Source organism: Chinchilla lanigera, unplaced genomic scaffold (genome assembly GCF_000276665.1).
Source record: "Chinchilla lanigera isolate Chin_1 unplaced genomic scaffold, ChiLan1.0 scaffold00022, whole genome shotgun sequence".
Classification (NCBI taxonomy): Eukaryota; Metazoa; Chordata; class Mammalia; order Rodentia; family Chinchillidae; genus Chinchilla; species Chinchilla lanigera.
Window position 1 is genome coordinate 22,936,519 of NW_004955423.1, and position 22,020 is coordinate 22,958,538.

Consider the following 22,020-nt stretch of genomic DNA (forward strand, 5'->3'; position numbering starts at 1 on the left):
CACAGTTTATCATTTTCTAGGCTGTGTTTGATGCTATTGTTATTTGATGCTGTTTGTACTACTTTACCTTAATACTTTTACAAGGTAGTAATTGTTCTAATCTGTTGTTCTTCCTTGTGTACCAAGAACTGAGACTGACTAAGGACCATAAAAAATACTATAGGCCAGAGCCATAGAATCAGGGGCTCGGCCACGTAGGTAGCAATTCTCATCACCCATAAATTGAGAGGCAGGATCTTGCAACAGACTCAAAACCCAAAAGTCAGCCATACCTGGAAGACATCTCTGAGAAGTAGTCATTTCCTAAGGGTTCTAAATATCAACAATAAGGCTACTCATCACATTCAATTTGTAAGTATCAACCCAGTAGTTAAACTTAAAACAAAACAAAGAAAATGAGAAGACATTTAAACCTGATACAACCTCAGACTTCTAGATCACCAAAAGCAAACTCAGGAGGCAATGAGGAAGAGCAATTCAAAAGCTACCCGCCTGAACTGTCTGAAGTGGTAACAGCAGAAATAACAAAGCCAATGAATAAGGCTCTAGAGAAAACCAATTCAGAAATAATATCTCAGATAACTAGAAAAATGGTGACCATAATGAAAAATATGCTTAGTGACACCAGAGCAGACAAAGATTAAAAAAGAAACAGAGCTTAGGAAAATGATGGAAACTATGAATGCCCAAAATTAGAAAGAAATGAAATTCATAAAACAGACTCAAACAGATATGTAGGAAATAAAAATTCCATTGAAAATATGTCCATCCATTTGAACCAAGTAAGGAGTGAATATCAGATCTAGAACACAGGACTGTGCTTAGTGATCATGAAAGGAAAGATTTCTTTAAAATAGCAAGGGACTATAAAACAGCAATCCAACATCTGCTCAATGATGCAAAGAAGAATAACTTAAGATTGATCAAAGTCAATGAAAAAGCAGGAGACAGTGTAAATGACATCAAAATCTGTTCAAAAAAGTAATGACAGAAAACTTCCCAAGGACGGAAAACAAATCTAACATTCAGTAAGGGAGGCATATAGAACTCCAATTAGATATGATCAAAGAAATCCACACCAAAGCATATAATAGTAAAGATTCCAGAAATTCAACACAAAAATATAATATCAAAAGCTGTTAGAGAAAAGAAGCAAATTATCTATAAAGGAAAGCCCATCCAAATCACAGCAGACTTCTCAACACAAACCAGCATGTCAAGTAGAGCAAGGAATGATGTATTTCAAGACTTAAAAGAAAACAACCTCCAACCCAGACTGATGTACCCTATTAAAAAGTCTTTCAAAATTGATGGAGAAATAAGATACTTCCATGACAAAGAACACCAGAGGAAATTCATGACCACAAAATCAGAACTTCAAAATGTTTTGAAGGACATTATAGAAAGAGATCACAAAGACTACAACTCAATGAACCCAATGGAATGAATCCACCCCAGAAGCTAACTAATTAAATAAAGGGGGAAATGAGACCAACAGTAGGAAAGCAACATGACAAGGCTAAGTCAATACAAATCAGTCATAACAATCAATGCTAATGATCTCAATTCACAAATAAAAAGAAACAGACTGTCAAGATAGATCCAGAAGCAAAATCCAACGATATGCTGCATACAAGAGTCACATTTAACACAAAAAGAAATTTATAGACAGAAAGTCAAATGATGAAAAACAATATTCCATGCTACAGGAACCCAGAAAAATCCAGGTGCAGCTATTCTATTCAAGTTGAGCCAAGACTGGTCAAAAGAGATAAAGAAGGCTACTGCATACTTCTTAAGGGAAAACTCCAAGAAGCAATAACAATCATATATATGTATACATACATATATATATATATATGTATATATATAAAATACAGAGGCACTCCCCTATATAAAACAAATATTGAGACATGAAAAGTCAAATATTCACTAACATAATTGTAATGAAGGACTTTTATACCCCATTGCCACAAATAGATCAACATGACAAAAAATCAACAAGGAAATATCAGAATTGAACCAAACTTGCGAACAAATGGACTTAGTAGATATAAACAGAGGGGTCCACCATACAATATCAGAATACACAGTCTTCTCAGTGACACATAGAACATTCTCCAAAATAGACCACATACTAACCCATAGAATATGCTTAAGTAAATGAAAAATAATTGAAGTTATCCCATGCATATTATTGGACCATAGTGCAATGAAATTGTACATCAATGGCAAAAGAAACCACAAAAACTCCATAAACAAATGGAAATTAAATAACACCCTACTGAACAACCAATTTGTCATAGATGAATTAAAGAAGAAATTAAGCAGTATCTACAGTTAAATGATAATGCCAATACACATGCCAGGACTTATGAGATGCAATGAAATCATCCCATAAGAGGGAAGTTAATAGTGGTGAATTCTCACACCAAGAAAACAGAATGAGCTCAAATAAACAAACTAAGATTGAACCTCAAACTTCTAGGAAAATAAAAACAAATCTAGCCCAAAGCTCATACAAGTGAGGAAATTTATAAGGATCAAAGCAGAAATCAATACAATTGAATTTAAGAAAACAATACAAAAAATAAATGAATCAAAGAGTTGGTTCTTTGAAAGATTAAGTAAAACTGATAAACCGCTAACCAACCTTATTAAGAAAAAAGACTCAAATTCATACAGTTAAAAATGAAGAGGGTGAAATTATAACAGATCTTGTGGAAACTTAGAAGATCATCTGTACCTACTTTGAGAAACTTTGATAAGATAAAAAACACAGAAGAAATGGACAGATTCCTATATATATATGAATTATCAAAGTTGAATCAGGAAGATGTAAAAATTCTAAGTAACCCGGTATCAGTCAAATAAATTAGAAATGCAATTAAAAATTTAGCAACAAAGAAAAAGCCCAAGTCCCAATGGATTCACTACTTAGTTTTACAAGAAAGAGAAGATCTCCTGCCACTGCTCTTCTAACTCTTTCATGAAATTGAAAAGGAAAAAATACTCTCAAATTCATTCCTGCAAGCAAGAATTATCCTGATGCCAAAACCAGAGAAAGACCCAACCAAAAAAGAAAGTACAGGCCAATCTCTTTAATGAACATAGATGCAAAAATTCTCAATAAGATACTAGCAAACAGAATGCAGCAAATCATCAAGAAGATTATATACCATGACTAAGTAGGACTCATCCCAGGGATGCAGGGATGGTTTAATGTACACAAATCAACAAATGTAATATACCATGTTAACAGAACTAAGGACAAAAATCACTTGATAATCTCAAAATAAATGCAGGAAACGCATTTGAAAAAGTCCAACACCCATTTGTGATAATAACCCTACAGAAAATTAAAGTTTTATCTCAATCTGATAAAAGCCATCTATGACAAAGAAATAGCCATCACTGTACTAAGTCGACAAAAACTGAAAGCTTTCACTCTAAAATCAGGAACAAGGTAGTCTTCTATGTGATTGCATATAATGGCACATTTAGTCTTGTCGACAGTCCTAATGTGGTCATTACTGTCTGCATATTTTACAGATGAAGAAACACACACAAAGAAACTAGTTCAAAATCATGCAGCTAAATCTGGACAAAGATTTGAACCTGAGCAATAAAATTCCAAATCCTATGCTCTTATTTGTCATATTAGGATTTAAGAAAAGCCTGAACCAAGCCATAGAACAATTTGAACTTAAAGCTAGAGCTGCACAGAACTCTAAAGGCCATTGCCAAATAGGGAAGGAAGTTTATGTATAACTCACATGTCATCAATTAGAGTGAGAGGTCACAGGCCATACTTGACATCAAATGGGTCACACTGGCATATTCTAGGAGACTCATCCTTTTATGGTAGCAGATTCCAGGGTTACAGTCCTATTCTGACCTTCAGTATCTAAAAGGAAACTTTATGGGCCTCTGCTCCCTCTTACATAAGATGTTGATGAAGTATCTTACTGCGGAGAGTTGTTTTGACATTGAAAAATGTGTGTGAAACATCATACCTAACTTCTATCTGAGCAAAACAGGCACTCATTGCTATACAGCCATTCTTAGTAAGCCTGGTAAAGTCCGTATTCTTGGGTCCATTTCATAGATGAGGACAGTTTAGGCTCACAGGTGTTGAGTAACTTGTTCAAAGTCCTGGTCACCACTGAGCAGAAGAAAACATCATACCCTGCTCACTTGAGTTCCGGTCCATTGCTCTTATCTCTGCACAACAGAAAAGAATGATGTTAAGGCTTGCAGTCTAGTTGGTGCAATAGCCTGAAAGATAGCATCGGTAAGGATGAAGTAAAGAAAAACACAATAAGAACACAGGAATAATGAGAGAGACAGAGAGAAACAGAGAGACAGACAGACAGAGAGACAGAGAGAGAGAGGCAGAGACAGAGACAGAGACAGAGACAGAGTAACCTGCAGAATAAAACAAGAGCTGATGCAGATTTCATGGCTGTGATGAAGGATTTACAAGACCCTTCCCCCTAAGGCCTATAGATGTGATGCATGTGTCTCAGAGTCTGTGTGGCTTTGGGTTTTTACATCCCTGCATGCCCATTTCAACACTCTGGAAAAAGACAAGAACAAAGTTTAAATCAGTGGCAGTTGACTAGAAATATATAAATGCCCCTCTGCAGAAATTTCCCACTCCGTTTCAACAGCACGGTTATGGTGCAGGCAAGAATCAGGGTCTTTTCCACTTGACCTAGGTTTTCAAAAGTGGCTAAAGGATTCTTTCCCTAAAACCCATCCGTGCAAGGGCCACCAATAATTTAGGGAGAAATACTTTTTAGTTCAGTCTGAAAGAAGCCGACTCCCGTTAGCTATCTATTTCTCAGCTGCCGTCCTGCCAGGCTAGCTTTGGTGACCTGGACACACCAGAGCATGCAGAACTGTTAATGAAGCAGGCGTTTCTCTAGCTGGGAACACTTAAGTGGAAATGCATGATGCTTTGGAAAATCTCTAGGGTATTTAGAAGGTTACTGAAGAATTCAAGTGTAGTGCTGTTCTATATATTCCCAGAGCTACTTCACAGAAAAAGAGGAGAGGACTGATACTTGTATTATTGATGTGCTTAAACTGGCTAAACAATAATTAAAAGCAACCAAATGGCTGAAATCAAATAAACTAAAAATTTTAAAAGTCTTGGTTTTCTTTCTCAGAGTGGTAAAATAGAGAGATGCTTAGCTTCAAAAACATATAAATCTTTTCCTGATAGATTTCATGATAATAATGGAGGATTTACAGGTCCTCAGCAATTAAGCCATTCTTATCCTTTCAATAAAGTTGCTCATAAAATAACTGAGGCTTCAGTTACTTGTCTATAAAATAGATGATGGAAGATGAAAGGAAGTTAGCCTTCCAGTTCAAAGGACTGTCATTCAGTGATACCTACCAAACAACAAAAGAAATCTTCAAATTAATTTGTGTCTAAAAGAAAACACAAAATAAACCATACAGAAATATTTTTTAAAAATCAATTTTAATTTTTCTTTAGCCAAGTGTAATCATTCTTATATTTTTAAGAAAACTTGGTTTCCATATGAAGTACTTAGAAATATTCAACTCATGAAAGATAAACATCCAAATGAAAATTAAATTTATTTCATTTTGCTAAGTAAACCCATATATTTTTTTTCTTTTTTTTTTTTTCTTTTCAGAAATAAAACCTAACAGTTGGGATAAGATTTTCTCAGGAGTTTTGTATAATTCTGTCTGTGAATGCAAAAAAATTTTAAGAAAGTCATATTTAGCAAAGTATACAAAACATTGTTAATATTTGGATAATCTAATGCATGCTTTCAATGGAAGTACTAATGACATCATCAGTATCATAAAAAGTGTGTATTAAAGTGACATATTCTTTATGAGTTTCTCATTTGAAGATAGAAACAGTCCTCAACTCTCAGGAAATGCTAAGCCAGGGGTAGTGAACCTATGGCACACATGCCACAGCAGGCTGTTCCTATCACTGCAGTCTCTAAAAGGTTTGCTATCACTTCTAGGCCAAAAAGTGATGAAAAGTGAGAATATTTGTGTGTATATTTCACCTCTGGCGTAATTCAGGTAAAATCTCCCACCTCTTCCCTTTTCTGTGAGGAACCCACTGTCTAAAATTAGAAAAAGGGGTTAGGAATGTAGCTCAGTGGTAGAGTGCTTGCCTAACTTAGTCAAAGCTCTGGGTTCAATCACCTACAACAGGGAATGACTGACTGAATGAATGAATATAATAAGAGAAGGAGACAGGCCAGGATTGAGTTATAAACACTATCATATGACAACCTTCTTTCCAGACATAACTTAATACATATAAAGTGCAGTTTCTAAAGGCCAGCTCCTTCCACTCACTCCTTCAGCAAAAATATTCTGCCAAATCAGCCATCTTACTGGACTTGAATCTCAAAATCCTCGGCAGCTACTTGTACGGAAAGGAAAATGAACATCATTTCTCTGTAGTCCTGTCCAACATACGTAGCTGTGCTATGGACAGTAAAGAACACAGACTTTCACTCAATCTTCCTGCCTTTGAATCCCAGCTTTGCTCCTCTGTGACACCTGGTTTAAATCACCTCGGAAACTTAATTTTGGCAAATAGCAGTAAGAATCACTTGCAGATGAAATCAGTGTAAAATGATGTGATCTATGTGGTTGACACAGCACTTGATGTAAGAACTTGGTAACACATTAGCTACTGTTGCTGATGATTGACCTTTGTTTAAGAAAGATCTTCTATCTCTAGTCTACTAAAAATATAGCTATAAACGGTGCTTGTGACATTGTTTGGGGGTAGATCTTGTATTCAAAACTCCTTCTATGGATCCTTCTAAGGATCCTTCTAATCCTTCTAAGGATAAGGAAACAACGGCTCAGAGAAAAGTTATATAAACTTTAAAATTTTAATTTAAAGGTGACAGAATTAACACCCAAACCTGGTTTTTAGACTCTACAGACACCAGCCAGTACTTCCCAATTCTTAGCTTCAAAGCAGATGTGTAAAACCTTGAAATGGATCCATTGATTACAGTGGAAGACCTCTCTGGTCACTGGATTTTATGAACACTCTGGACTTTCAGTGTCTTTGAGCTACTTTACAGCTCTGGAAATGGCAGATAACTCATGACAGTGCAGATGATGTTTATCCGTAGATGTGCAAAGTGATTCTGACTGGCATAACAGCATAAGGTTTTCTTCCCTCATTCTAAAGCCAGTTTTTCATCTGTAAGACAAATTTGGGTCATCATCCTAATCACCTATTAATACATCCATTCTTCAGATGGATGAATGAGCTTTGAGCTCCTCTTAACACTGCACTAAAGTGGAAAAGCCCTGTTCTATCTTTATTTTTCCAACCTGCCCCATACAATATGGCCGCCTCACTTGTTCTCAGATGCCTGCAATTCACTTCCTGGTTCTTCATCTATACTGATATCTTGGGCACTGTTTCAGTTTCCCATTCGACCAACCGGTTCCCCAAACATGGGACCTGCCCTGCCCTATCAAAAATGTACAGTTCTGATTCTGTACTTCTTGCCTGCAAAAGCCTATAAGAACCACAGACCACCAGAGAGGGCAGGGCCTGGCTTTCTTTGTTGTTGGGAGAGACCCTGGCCAGGACCACTAGCATCAAATACAGCTGTTCACTGCCTCCAAATCCTGGGTGTTGTTTTGGTGTTTCTGCTTTTCATAGAAGTACCAGTTTCCTCACCAATTAATAAGTTAAATAAAATCATGGGCATTTGTTTGTTTTCCATTTGTGAGAATCATGGAGTCATGATTTTTGTGTTTGCTTAAATTTTTCTTTAGCACAAGGGCTATTTCAGCCAAGTCCCGTCTCCTCTGAGGAACCAAGAGCAGCCTCCTGGAGGAGTCTCCAGCCTGCAAATCTTGGTGGCAGAAAGATGATGTGCTATATCAGATATTGAGCCTGATTCTCAAAATTCTCAAAAGTGGTGTAAGCTGCTGTTCGTCACTTGAGGAAACTATATTAACTCTGGTAGGTCCTAGGATGTCACAGAACAAATTGAGGCTTTCATTTTACAGATCCAGAGAGACAGAAGCAAGAGGATTGGATCAACAACTCAGTGATGCCCCATTGGTCCTCTCTCTTATCCTTTCTCTTTCTTTCAGTTGCAACAGCATCTATGGGAAACAGAGCAGTCAGTGCGCCAGCATTCTTCTCCAGCTTGTGCTCCTCCTAATACAGCATGTACTTGTGTGCTACTCCCAAGGAGCCTACTCACAACCCATCACTCACAGCAGCCTTCGCTGAGGTCTAGCAGCCTGGGTGCCCACAGCACACAGGCCCTCCATAGACTTATTTCCCACCCCCTTGCAATTCCAGAATGGAAAATGCTGGGCTCTGGGAATGCAGCATGTCTCTTTCCCACCTTGGGAAAGGAAGAAAAGCCCCCTCACCCTCCCTGTCCCATGTTCTCCAAGCTACGTGTTGCCCATACTTCAGGAAGGGTGTGAAGCCCTGTACTCATTTGTAAGGTAGGGAAACAGATGGGCTGGCTTAATTTGTGAAGGGAACTAGTTATCTTATAAGTACAGATGGAGTAAGTAGCACAATTATTACCAAAGAACTGGGCCCTGAGGCTGCCAGATGGTTTGGTTAAAAAAAAAAAAATGTAAAGCTGGCTGCCAGATTCACAGCAGAGATCATACTGCTCCTCAGGGTACGGAAAACCATGCAGGATCAAATCACCCTGCTACTTGTCTAGTATTCTGTGCTTCCACAAACAGCCCTTCTCTGTGGCTGCACAGGGGATAAGAGGAAGGCTGTGGCTACCAGCTGGTCAGAATAGCATATTAGTAAATATTCCAAAGATGAGCAAAGAGAAAGGACTGTTTATCCATAATATTTAGCTGGTGTCAGAAATCTGTTTGTTTAAAAAAAGGTTAAGGGCAAAGCTTTAAAGGGGGTAGATTGCTACAAAATCAAGTGATGGTGTTTTTTGTGTTGCCTTGGTATGTTTGTTTGTGTCCCAAGTCCAATGCTATTGTTCAGAACTCCCTTTCTTGGCAGTCTCCCTAAGAAGATGAGATCCTACTGACTGGCTGTGCCCAGGCTTAGCATTCATAGCTGCGTCAGTGATGTCTCTAAGTTAAGTTCATTCTAAGTGTCCAGTTAATTAGTCGGGCAAAGTAAAGAAACCTTTCAAGGGAGAAAGTTCATCTGCACAAGCTCCGGGTGGTTGATTAAGCAATCCAAGCCTTGTGGCTGATTTTACCATTTTTATCCTTTCTGGAGAGTGTGGGGTTCACCCTGCACCAGCTCTCCTGTGAGTCACATCCGCCACTGGTGATGACAGAAGGAGGTGCCCAAACACCCATGGAATGGAGGATTAATAATCCGCAGGGCTCTTCCCTCCAAAACGCAGGTGCCGTGGCTTTCTCCAGCTTCTTTCCCAAAGGGTTTGCTGTGCTTATTGTAGAGCATGAAGGAATATTGCTGTCTTGTGGCCAGAAGCCACAAAAACCAAAATTTATGGTCATCTTCCTGTGAGAGTGGAATCAAGAGGCTCTAAAGAGATGCCGGGGCTGGGGCTTGGTGGAGATACTATGGAGCAAATGCAAAAGGTTTTGACATACCCCCAAGAGTTTTACTCTTGTATTTCTCAGTGCAGGCCCTTTTAGAGAATGTATTTCAAAACTATCAGATAATTATGTCCTTCCCCTAAGCCTCTCCCTACTGGTTATGTCCTTCACCCCACCATTGCTTAGCAGTTCTTCTCCCTGTACTGCGGTCCCTGGCCGTGATACAAATAGAGTGTGGCTTCAGTGCTGACTCTAAAGGCAGAGAGAGCTTGCCCTGAATCCCATCACCCCTCTCACTGGATAAATAAGAAAGTTAACTTACAGCTCTAGTCTTAAGGTTCTTCATTTTTGAAATGGAGATTATAATATTACTGTGCCCCAGGGCTGTCATTACAAGGCCAAGATATAGTATAAATATAGCTAGTAATGTGTCTACTATGCAGAAATCAGTGGGTCAGGAGAAAGACATGGATTTCCTACACTGGTATAAACATTCCTTTTGTGCTCTGAGCTTCACCCTACCCTCTTTCTGATTTTGAGCAGTTAGATGCTTTGAAGTGAATGCTTTGAAGGTCTCTCCAGCCTAGTAATTTTAAAACTTGTCTCTAAGTCATTATTAGACCAGGAAATTATACTAGGCCAGTCACTGTCACAGAGTGAGGCATAAGTTGGAAATATAGGTGAACACCTTTGACACTTAAATGTGTTCTTTCCAAAAAGCATATGTACTAAAACATATTACTTCTTTACAGTTTACTTTGTCTATATTTCTGCATCATATTTATTTGTTATGCTTACATAGTCACTTTTATGAAACTATATACCAATAAGTAACATTTCATCTCAGTATACTAAAGATTAAGTATACTTGTTATAAAGAAGCAGTGTGCCTAATAAAACGGAAAACACTTGAACCACATGAGTTTTTTTCTCTTTTCTTTTTGTTTTAAAGAGAATTAAAAATATTTTTAAGGACATTAACGATACAGAACTGATAATTGAACCACATGTCTCATAGTGGAACTCACTGTATTATTCCTACTTTGACATTTGTATTTACATTTTCTAAAGTCCTTACTATACTTCAATCTTGTTATCCCAAAACCATGATGCCCTGTGAAACTGCTTTGACCCATCCCGTACACATTTCTTTGTGTAGCCCAAGGGCCATCTCACCCTGCCTCACACGATGGGGGAACACTGAACTCCATCCTCCTTGGGACCCCATGCCAGAATATTTGTGCTTCTTCTGCTTGGCCCGTCTTCTGCTGGCCACGGGCCCACATTTTCCATACTACGTATGCACTTCCCAGTAGTAAGAATTCGCTTGTGTTTTCTGTACTCCTTAAAAACCACTCCTCTAGCCCACTGTCCTATCTCTTTTCTCACACCGTATGATCACCAGAAGCATGGTTGACCTCTATTGCTTCAGTGCTAATCTCTTCCTTGAAACTGCTTTCTCCCCTGGAGTTGATGTCCCAGTAAACCTCCCTCAGTCTTCTGGTCACAGCCGCCTAATGACTCCCCTGACATATGCGTCCGTATTTTTTACAGCATGATAATCACCTTCCCTATTCCCCTTCTCTCCTCCATTAGTTATGACTGTCTCAATCATTACCACAAAGAGAAAGCAGATCTAGGCCAAATGAAGAAGTCAATTGAAATGTCAGAAAGGATTTTGTAAATGTATAGAAGTGGTGAAATTGATAGTACTACGGCCAGGCTCCAAGGAAGAAAAACCTTAAAGTCTAAAAGCTTCCTTTAAATATGAAGAGCTATTTCCTGTTCAGTGTAGGTATCTGAGCGTATAGTTTATACTGCAAACCAGAGCTTAAGCTTAGAGACAATAAGGAAATGAGGTTGTCTCATGCATAAGTGTACAAAGGCAAAGAGCAGGCTTCTACTGAGCAAAGAACTTCTCTGACCTACACTGAGGAGAAAGGGAAGGCTTATTTATAGAAGGTAACCTGACATGGGAAAGATACCAGGAAGACTTGGAGAAATCACTCTGAGAAAAAAATCTGTAAAGGCTAAGGTGTAAGTTAAATGTGATTTAAGAAGTCAGAGGGCATTTGAAGGCCATCTATTCATTTATTCAGCATAAGCTTACTGAGTGAATCCTACATGCTATACACTGAAGATGAAGCACTTGACAAAGCATATAAAACCCATGTTCTGCTGGACCTTTTACTTTAGGGCGAGAGACAAATGGTGTCTGATATATATTAGTAAACAATAGGACATCAGCCTAAGGAGAGAAATGAGGGGGGGCAATAAAAGGAGTGTGGGTCACAGTTTTAAATAAGGTGCTTTGGGGATGCTTCACTGGGGGAAAAACACACTTTGAGCCAAGACCTAAAGACAAGGGAGTTAACAGGAGAAGTGCGAGGATCCATGTCCAGGTAGGACAAACAACAGCGCAGAGACCGTGGGTTGAGGGAAGACCTGCTGTTCTCTGAGAACCAAAGCAGCCAAGATGGCTAAGACACTGATTCCAGAAAAAAAATGCAGCCAGAGTAGTTACTAAGGCAGAAGGTATGAAAGTGTACTGCATTAGAAGCAAAGCTGGGGAAATATTTCAAAACGATGCATCAGATTAGTCAAGTAAGGTGAAGAGTGAGAACCGACCATTGTATTCAACAGCACAGAGGTAATGATTTACCTGAAGAGAGTAATTCTGTTAATAGTGTAAGAATCCAAATGAGATAAAGTTCGGAAAGAGTTGTAGAATTGTCAACAGAGGGCTTAGAGATCCCTTTCAAGTAGTTTCATACGTGCAGATCTGAAAATGGCACTATAGCTAGAGAGAGATTCGTGACAAAAATAATATTATTGCTAATTAATTGGAATGAACCAGTTAGATGAAAAAATCTGATAATGCAACAGAAAAGGTAGACAGCAGAGACTTGATAGGACAATGTCATTAAACACAACATTTAGGTAGATATTAGAGGTTGGAGCAAGGAAATTCATGATACACCAGAGTATATGGGTGGGAATACTGCAGGGGTGCAGATAGTGACTTGAGCAAGAGTTTTGCCCTATATTTTTGAGAATATGAGACTGTTATCAAGAAGAGGAAGTCTATGGATTCACCCTTCATATAACCAAACTCTTCACATAATAGAACCTCTATGAATTGCTCTTTAAGAATAAGATGCTACAATATTTATACACATCATACAAACACACATACATGCTGTACCTACTCCTGTGTACATAGTTATTCATTCCATCTATCCCACTGCTTCAGCAAGGGGAGGTATTCTAAACTGCCCAAGCTTAAGTTTAACACATCCAGAGAAAGTAACTGGCCTTCTGCACGCAGCCTCTATTTTAAGGATCTACTTGACATTTTACACACATCTCTCACACCAAGAGACATGAGTTATGCTAAGCAGACTCAGAATCTTGCTACCCATAATGATATCGATATATTATTTTAAGATGATCAAAATGTAATTATTTAGCATTTGCATTGTGTCTTGCCAATGCAGCACTGATTGGATAGTTTTCTCTTTTTTTAAATTCCTTGACCAACCAAGTAAGCAAATTAAATTAAATACATTGACTTAATCTACTTGAAGGGAAAAATCCAATTTTCCAAATGACTAGGTTGACTTCTGTTTTTGAAAGTTTGGCAACTAGACACTGTTCTTAGCCTGCCCATTGTAAACAACTAAAAATGCTGTATGAAATATATTTTAAAACTTTTAATGCATCAATGAACTAGCAAGCAGGAAGTACTCAGAAACAAAACCAAAAAAAGTGAAAATGGCTAAGCTGAGCTAGTGAATCTGAGCTTTATTTCTCATGCACATAGAGATTGGGAGACTAAGTTTGGTACTGATCTATAGCTGAAGCATAATATGCAGCACCTTGTGTGGACCAGAGATCTTCATGTAAATGGAAGATTTCTAGGGAAAGGAAAGGTAGACATTATCCTTCTCCTCTTCTTGCTCAGAGTCTTGTAAGGCAAATGGCTTTTTTTGAACTCTGACACTAAATGGAAAAGGAATAAATATCTCCGTGGATAATATTAAACCTCAAACTAGTCACTGCTCAGCTTGTTTTAGATGGAGATCACATTATGGATGGAAGCTGCGGATTTAATTACAAGTGGGCCTAAACCGATAGTCTCTTGAAGTGCCTGAATTAAATAAATATAAATCTTTAAACAAACACACTACCATCACAGACTTCAAAGAACTCCCACAATGAAGTCTCAGAAATATGCTTACGATCTAAAATCATGTGATAAGAAATAAGGCACAGGGAGGAAGACTCAGAAGGAACAATGGAAACAAAATTAGACCTGATAAACATTCTTCATTGGAACTATCAAATATAAACTTTAAAATATATCTCTAAAATAACATAAGAAATACCCAAAATGAAAAAAGCCTAAGTGAATGTGATAAGCTAAATACTCTGAAGAATCTTCCATCCATAAACCAACAAGGTACTTCATGAAATTTAAATATATGCATTGCACATGTGCAGAAAGTAAGGGAAATTCTCAAGAAAAAAACCACCATTAACCAACAGTAGTAGTGAGTGATAAATACACAAAATGCAGAGCAGTCATGAGCACCGCTGTCAACTGTTAAAAGGGTAATCTGTGAGATGGCAGCAAGGATGCAAAGCTGACCCTTCAGCCAGCTGACTGTGGACAGTGAAAGGAAGCAAAGAAGTTACAGGCAGAAGGTCCCTGATGTGGAGGGAAGCAAACCGTGAGCCTCTGAAGGAATCATTAAAATTACTTCCCATATTCATCATAGGTTGAAACTAGCTAAGTATAGGCTCAACATCAAAGAAAAGTGAATACGTATGAAAACAACATTGAAAGGCAAGAGCTAATACAACAATAATCACCACATCTAGATCTTAAAAGGGCAGAAAATATTTTAAAATGAGGTATGAGATATTTAAACAAATAAAGAGTAGAATAAAAACAATGAACAGTCAAAAGAGGTTATATGAAGAGACTTAAAATACAAAAACCAGGACTTGGGGGAAAGCAAAGCATAGACTTGTTAGCATTTGTAGGTACAATGGGTGATGTTGGAGAGCATACATACTATCTATAGTTGAACAGAAAAGCAGAAGCAATACAACTGAGAGAATGTGACATGAATAGGAGATAGCTAGAAAGTATTACACATTAAGAAAGGTGGAACATAAAGTGAAAAGATCTAACATGAAAAAGAAAGGAAGAAAGAAAGGAAGGAAGAAAGAAAAGGAAGGAAGGAAGGAAGGAAGGAAGGAAGGAAGGAAGGAAGGAAGGAAGGAAGAAAAAAAGAAAGAAAGAAGGAAGGAAGGAAAGAAAAAGAAAGAAAGGAAGAAAAAGGAAGAAAGGAAGAAACAAAGAAAAAGGGAGAAGACATACTATGGTGAGATTTAATGGCTTAGAACTTTCTAGAACTGGCAAAATATGAATTCATGATCCATGAATCACCTCCCATATCATGAAAAGTAAAGAGACATCTACACTTAGGAACATTATGCTGAAGCTACAGAAGCCCCAAATACAAAGAGAAGATGTTAAAAGCAGCGAGAAAGAAAAGGCAGTTCAAGGAAAGGAAGAACAGCTAGGCTTCTTAGTGACAAGAATGGAAATCAAAGATAGCAAAATACTGCCTGGTAAGCACAAGGTCCTGAGTTTGATTCATGGTAACCACTCCCCCCCAAAAAAAGGATAGCCAAATAATATTTTTCAAATTGCTGAGAGAAACTACTCATTAAGATTTGCTTTTGAACCCATAAAATCTTTAGATTTTAAATGAAAGCAAAAATAATTTCCATAGGTGGGCTCAAAAAAACAAGCATCTTTAAACAATACTATGGTGCAAAAATCCTAAAAGATGTGTTTCACTAAGAAACAAAATTATACCAACAGACAATAAGATATCTAAGAAGGTATGATAAATAAAGAAATGTATAAACCTTGATATAAATCTCAACCAAAAAATAACATAGTTGGAAAGGAAGCCCTTGAATTGTGGAAGGAGGAACTAAAATACTAACTTTGAGCCTCTGACAGGAAGCACAGAAAAATTTCCAGGCTAACCCGAAAACTAGTAATAGGACAGATAATTCACATACTAGTAGAGTAGGGAGGATTGAGGCAGGAAAACAAGCACTCAATGAAACAAAATTCAACTTATGATAAAACAAAGGCTGGGAAGACAGAAAAAGGAAACCTAGGAAAAGCTAGCCATAGGCAAAGAAAAAGGAAATGCTACAATATGTTCAAATGGAGCCCAGGATATAGCTCAGTGTGGCACAGCACCTGCCTGGCAAGCACAAGGTCCTGAGTTCAATTCCTGACACACACACATTCACACAAAAAAAATATATTCTAATAAATGAGTACTTACAATAAATTCAGATAGCAACTGTCATTGAAGGGAACAAGATGCAAGACTTAATTCTAAAAATACACTCTTCTGTTTAAAACAACTTAAGGTCAAAAGAGTTAGAAATATGAAAATGGAAAAGGATTCCAGCTATAAACAAAGGCACAATAATACAATATTATTGAACGAAAGAGACATTAAGAAAAATGTTTATACAGGTTGAATAAATCACTGAGTAAAAGTAGATTAGTTAACTCATCAGAAGATATGACAGTAGCTTAATTCGTACAATGTTTCAAATTAAAAAAAATTTAAAAACTGAAGGGGAAATGCACAAATCCAGAATCAAAAAGGAAAAATCCAAAACAACAGATAAATACAACAGTTCAATTTAAAATATGGCCAAAATATTAGTGAAAATGTAAGATATCTGAATACAATTAGCAAGTTAAATTTATTGGACATAAGGTCTTGTTCTTATAGCCATCAATGAAAGAATATACCAATTTCCAAGTGGACTTCACTATTTATAACAATTGACCACTTACCTGGTAACATAAGCAAGTATCAAAGAATGAGTACCACAGAAATGACTTCCTTCTAGAGCCAAAGTGTCTCGTAATTGTAAAAATGTATAATTCTCCATTGGGATCAAAACTCATACTATCAAATGGTATATGAATTAAAGCAGAAGCCCTAAAGAAAATTTTAAATATGCAATTGAACAAAAATGAAAATATGACATACTGAAAACACTAAATTCAAATAACATGTTACTCCAAAATGTGTAGCTTTAGATGTTTCTATTAGAAAAATAGAAGGCATATGCAAAGCAATACATAAGATAAATTTGGATGTCTAAGCTATTAATAAAGGATAAACATTCCAAAAGTAAATAATGAAAGGTGACATTACATAATTTATTAACTTTATCTATTTTGCATTGCAGATTTGATCAAAATACATTTAGAAGATTTGCTACAGACATATTTAAAAAAATGGTCAAAAGTCAGGCAAATCTCAACTGAAGTTAACAGCCAATCAATGAATAATGTTAACACTAAAACTTTGCAGCCCTAAAAGTACAAGACAGATTTATAAAGCATATCAAGTTGAGTAAATATTGTTGCTACAAAGTAGTTACCACTGTTCACACCTAATATAAAGATAAATGAAAGTGATAGTTATTAAAAGTGCTATAATCTGTTCTGGAAATAGCTGAATAGACTAATAAACCAAACTTTCTGCCAATAACTACTATAAACTTGGGGCAAAATATATTAAAACAAAATCCTACCCCTGGGAGGTACTGATTTTCTTCAGCTTACATGATGATATTAAAGAAAAAGTAGTTTTACAGACCTAGTATTCCAGGAGTATGGTACCAGCAATAAGCAGAATTCTTAAAAACTGCAGACTTCATCAAACATTATTAAAGCAAATACATGGGTGATATAATGACAGAAAAATAAAATTGATTCAAGAATTAAGATCAAGACCTTGCCACATATTAAGCATTGAGGGGAAAAAAAAAAACATGCTAACTCTAACATTGGATCTGCACAATGACAGTATAGGTTTATATAATTAACAGGAAACTGATCAGCTCTATCGATAAAGTTCTATGAATTTTCAAAGCGAGCAAAGAAGAGAAGAGACAGAAAAACATTTGACATAGGTCATAAAGTAGATATCTTGGGTTGCACAGAAAAAAGCAGAAGTGCTAGTGTAGGTACAATTGAAAAGGCAGAAAGCAATCTGTATATCTGAGGCAGAGAGCAGGTAAAGTAGAATACCCAGAGCTGAGAGTTAGTGGGAAATTGTTTCTGAAAGGTTATCTGAGGCCACATTACAAAGAGTTTTTTCTGCCAATAACCTCAAAATGACCAACATACTTTTATCTCTTAAAAACCTAGCACGTTAAGAAAAAATTAACATCTAGAAGAGAATCTTTAATTAATAACCTTGAAGGAAGTCTAACTAGAGAATAAGGCAATAAAGCAGCTGTGATTTAAGTAAGGATGTAAAAGAGAAAATTATGTTGTAAGACTGAGACCACATAAAATATAAAGTATAGTGATGAATGGGGCAGGAAGCAAAAAGCGACCTAACTAAGGAGGGAAATGAAGGAAAGATCAGAAATGGAAAGCACATGGTAGAGGGCACACACCTCTTCCAGAATATTTACCAAAGTAAAGAGAAATATTGTCCACTGACTCTTGAATGCCACTGACTCCTGAGTGCCAAAGATCTCTGCAGGTATGATAGGATTGTTTAACAGTAACATATGCTTTATATCTGTTAGGAAGGTGTGTTAGGGGAGAAAGTAGGGGAGAAAAATATTCTAGTGTGCCAGGAAATAAATTACTCAGAAATTTAAAAAAAAAAAATGAAATAACTACAGAGGCTTGCAAGAGTGTGTGTAATTGAGGTCAAGTGAACAGCGTAAGTAATTGATGCCTTATGTTTGCAGGTTTTCTGCTTTTTCTTTGCAGTAGATCTAATTTCTGAATCCAAAAGATTATGATACTGTTATAGGATGCTGGATTTTCATTGCTGACTGCTCAGTCTCTTTCTTTTCTATCCTCACTATGTTGAGAAGGTGTCTCTTCCATGAGGAAGGCAAGCATTTTGATTTTACACACACACACACACACACACACACCACCCTGTGCTGTTCTTGAGGTACCACTGGTATGGGACCAGGTACTAATGACAAGCAGAGCACACTGTGACCGACAAACGCTGTCTAATGAGATTGCCTCTCAAGAAATGGAGGATAACGGAATGAAAGGGCCTGTTACACACAATCCAGGCATCTTCACGGTGGCCTGGTGTGCAGTTCCTCCGTGATCAGAAAACATTAATTCTCAGGGAGCAGGAGGTGGAGGGCATCTGTTTTGCCAGCCTGACTGATTTTTCTCACCCTGGGCAAAGGCCTTGCCTTCAACACAGGTATTTCTGAAGCTTCAGGGATGCCATTAGAGGGTGGCAAACATAAATCAGCAAGCGAAACTGTGATTGTCCTTTCCTGAAGACTGCACCAAAGGCAGTAAACAAACCACACAAAGCAGGTTAGACACGCAGACCTGCTCTCTGTTCATCTCTAAAGCATCCAAGGATTTCCATCTGAAGAAGTCTGCCTGGGGCCCTTTGAATCCCCTGCAGTGTAGTTTGAAAATAAAATGATTGTCATTTTCTAATGTAGTTTTGGAAACATCGTCTTAACTTGTAACACCAGCCTCACTCCTCTGCGAAGCCAGCTCGCGCCTCCCAGTCTGGGCTCTCTGGAAGTCACCTCCTGTTAACTGACTTCCCTCATGTCGGTGACCTGCCTCCTTCAGTATCTGGGTGTTCTCCGCACTCTGACAACGTGAAACAAATACATACAAGTGAAGCCCTGGACACTGTGGCACAGATGCAGAGGGCACTACATGAATTCCTTTTGTTTTATTCCTGCATCACAGCAGCTAATGTTGATGAATTCAGACTTCACTCGAGGAATGCACATTGAGTGCACACAGGCCAGACACAGTCCTGTGTGGACGATTTGTGGCAGGAAGTTACAGTTTCTGCCCTGAAGCACCCTAACAGGCAGGGGTGGGATTTAAGAGAAAAAGAGGAGGCGCCAGGAAGGGAAGGAGGACTTTGATTATTTAGTGCGTTCACTGGCGCATGTCTGAAACCTACAATAATATTTGGAACTTCCTAAGTGAGCGAATGAAGGAAAGAAGGAATGGAGAAAGTACACAAGGCTATGAAAAACTGGTTACCACCACTGCAGTACCTTCAGAATGGCCCTTCACCTGCTGTGTGGCCTTGCCACGTGTACCTGTCACCCTGACCTCGTCCCTTTGATCCACCTTACAGTATTCCAGGCTTTTAGATGTTGCCCTGCGTGCTTTACACCTCAGCAGGATGCTCACCTGGAGGATGCTACCATGAGACAGGGATTATCAAGAAAAACCTGGTAAGGAAACATCAGCTTGAGAAGAAGCAGCAGAGGGGGTTTCGACTACCCATTTCTTATGCACTGACCCAAGTTGCAGTCCAAAGCTTCAGTGGCAAAGAAAGAGGATGCAGCGATGTCTCCTCTGTGAGCTCTGTCATGCTTTGAGTGTATTCATGGATTAGCACCTGGGGTTGTGTAGTAGAGAAGGGAGGAATTTCTTCCTTCTACCTGTGTGCCTGCCAGCTTGTAAAATAGGAATTAGTGACAAGGAAGTGTCTGCTATTCTCTACAGCCACCTCACTTATTTTTTCCTTAAAAGAAACCACAACTTCTCTAGCTAAAGATGATGTAAAGGAAGTGGGAGATCCGTCCCTCTGCTGCCTGCTTTCGGATTCAACGTGAAACAAATACATACAAGTGAAGCCTGCGGATGCATACACCCTGGGGATGCATACACCCTTCCCTCTAGGCTGAGAGTTCCTGGCTTAGGCAGGCTTGGTTCCAAGAGGGAAGATCTGAAGACATCCATACTTGAAATTATCCATGTTGGTAACCTTCCATAAAATCCCATGAAGAGTATTGCAAATTTCTTCATCTTATTGCTCCAGAAATTGCTACATCCAGCCAGGCCTTCTACAATCTCCATCCTGACCAATCAGCTGCTGTCAACACAGAAACAAGACCCTCCACCAACAGGGCAGAGTATAACTTGATGAAGACTCAGATGACCACTACAATATATTAGCAATGAAGTATCTTAAAGTGTGTGAATCCTTAGACTCAATGCTCTCAGACATTAATAGTACAGCATGAATATTATATGCTGTATATATAGCATATACAGGAAAACAAAAAAACATTCTTGCCTTATTGAGAAACTCACTTTATTGCATTGATCTGGAAATAAACATACATAATCTACAAGCTATATCTGTATAATTAGTTGGTTTCTGTCTTGGTTACTTTTCTCTCATTGCTGAGACAAAAGACCTGACACTCAAAATTGGGAAGGAAAGGTTCATTTAGCTCACTCTTTGTGGAGGTTTTAGTCCATAATCGGCTGGCTCCAAGGCAGACTGGTACATGGCAGAGGGCAACAGTTCACGGCAGCAGACGATAACAAAAGCAACAAGAGCAAGAGGAAGGCATGGAGACAAGCAGCCTCCTTCCCCCACTTACACTGTAAGCAAACTACCCACCCCAGGGCAGGTATAGCACTCACATCCATAATTCCAACATTGGACCATGAATCAATCATAAACTCTAGAAGCCCGCCTTATGACTGCATGAGGCTTTAGGGGGACATCCAGACATAAACCAAAACATTCCACGCTTGACCCCCCCAAAGACTCATGCACATCCCTTTATATAAAGGCATTTAGTCCATCTGCAAGAGTTGCCAAAGTCCTAACAGTTTCAGCACTGCTGAAAAGTCCAAGTCCCAACTCTCCTCAGAGTTGTAAGGCAAACTCTTAGTTGTAAGACTCTGTACAAACAAAAAGTTAAACACTTCCAACATTCAATGGCACAAGATAAACATTACCATTCCAAAAGGTACAAACAGGGGGATACAAAGAATTGGGACCAGAGCAAGTCAAACATTCAGCAGGACTAACATTAAGTCCTGTAGTTCCATGTTGAGCATCTGAAGTGATCTGTGACGCATTGTGAGCTCCAAGGGGCTTGCATAACTCCATCCCTATGGCACTTCTGGTGGTTACAGCTCCCACAGCTTCTCTCTCAGGCCTGCTTTGTTCCCTCCTTGCAGCTTTCCTTAGATGATCCACGTTCCTGGCTTTTCTAACCTTGTGAGGTGTCCACTACACTTTAGGTTCTCACCCACAGCTTCACACACTGCCCTCTCAGGGGCACACTGCCTGGCCTCCCAGGGCTTCTTAAGTCTGGGTGGAAACCTTGTTAACCTCAGGACTCTTGTATTCTGTATGCACCTAAAACCAGTGCCACGTGGATGATGCCAAGCTCTGCTGCCATCTGGAGCAGTAGCCAAGCTTTCCTCTCTCTTGGCCACAAGGCTTGAGTGCCTGAATTGCTGAGCACTCTAAATCCATTTCTGAGGAACAGATTGTCTATGCTGCCACCATTCTGGAACATGGCACTCTGCAGCTTCCTTCACAAAGCAAGGTCTTTCACTATTAC

General features: G+C 38.4%; 1 pseudogene; it reads right to left on the minus strand.

Annotated features, from left to right (window-relative positions):
- The window catches only part of LOC102003668, a 64,677-nt pseudogene that overhangs the window by 28,161 nt on the left and 14,496 nt on the right, over positions 1 to 22,020 (minus strand).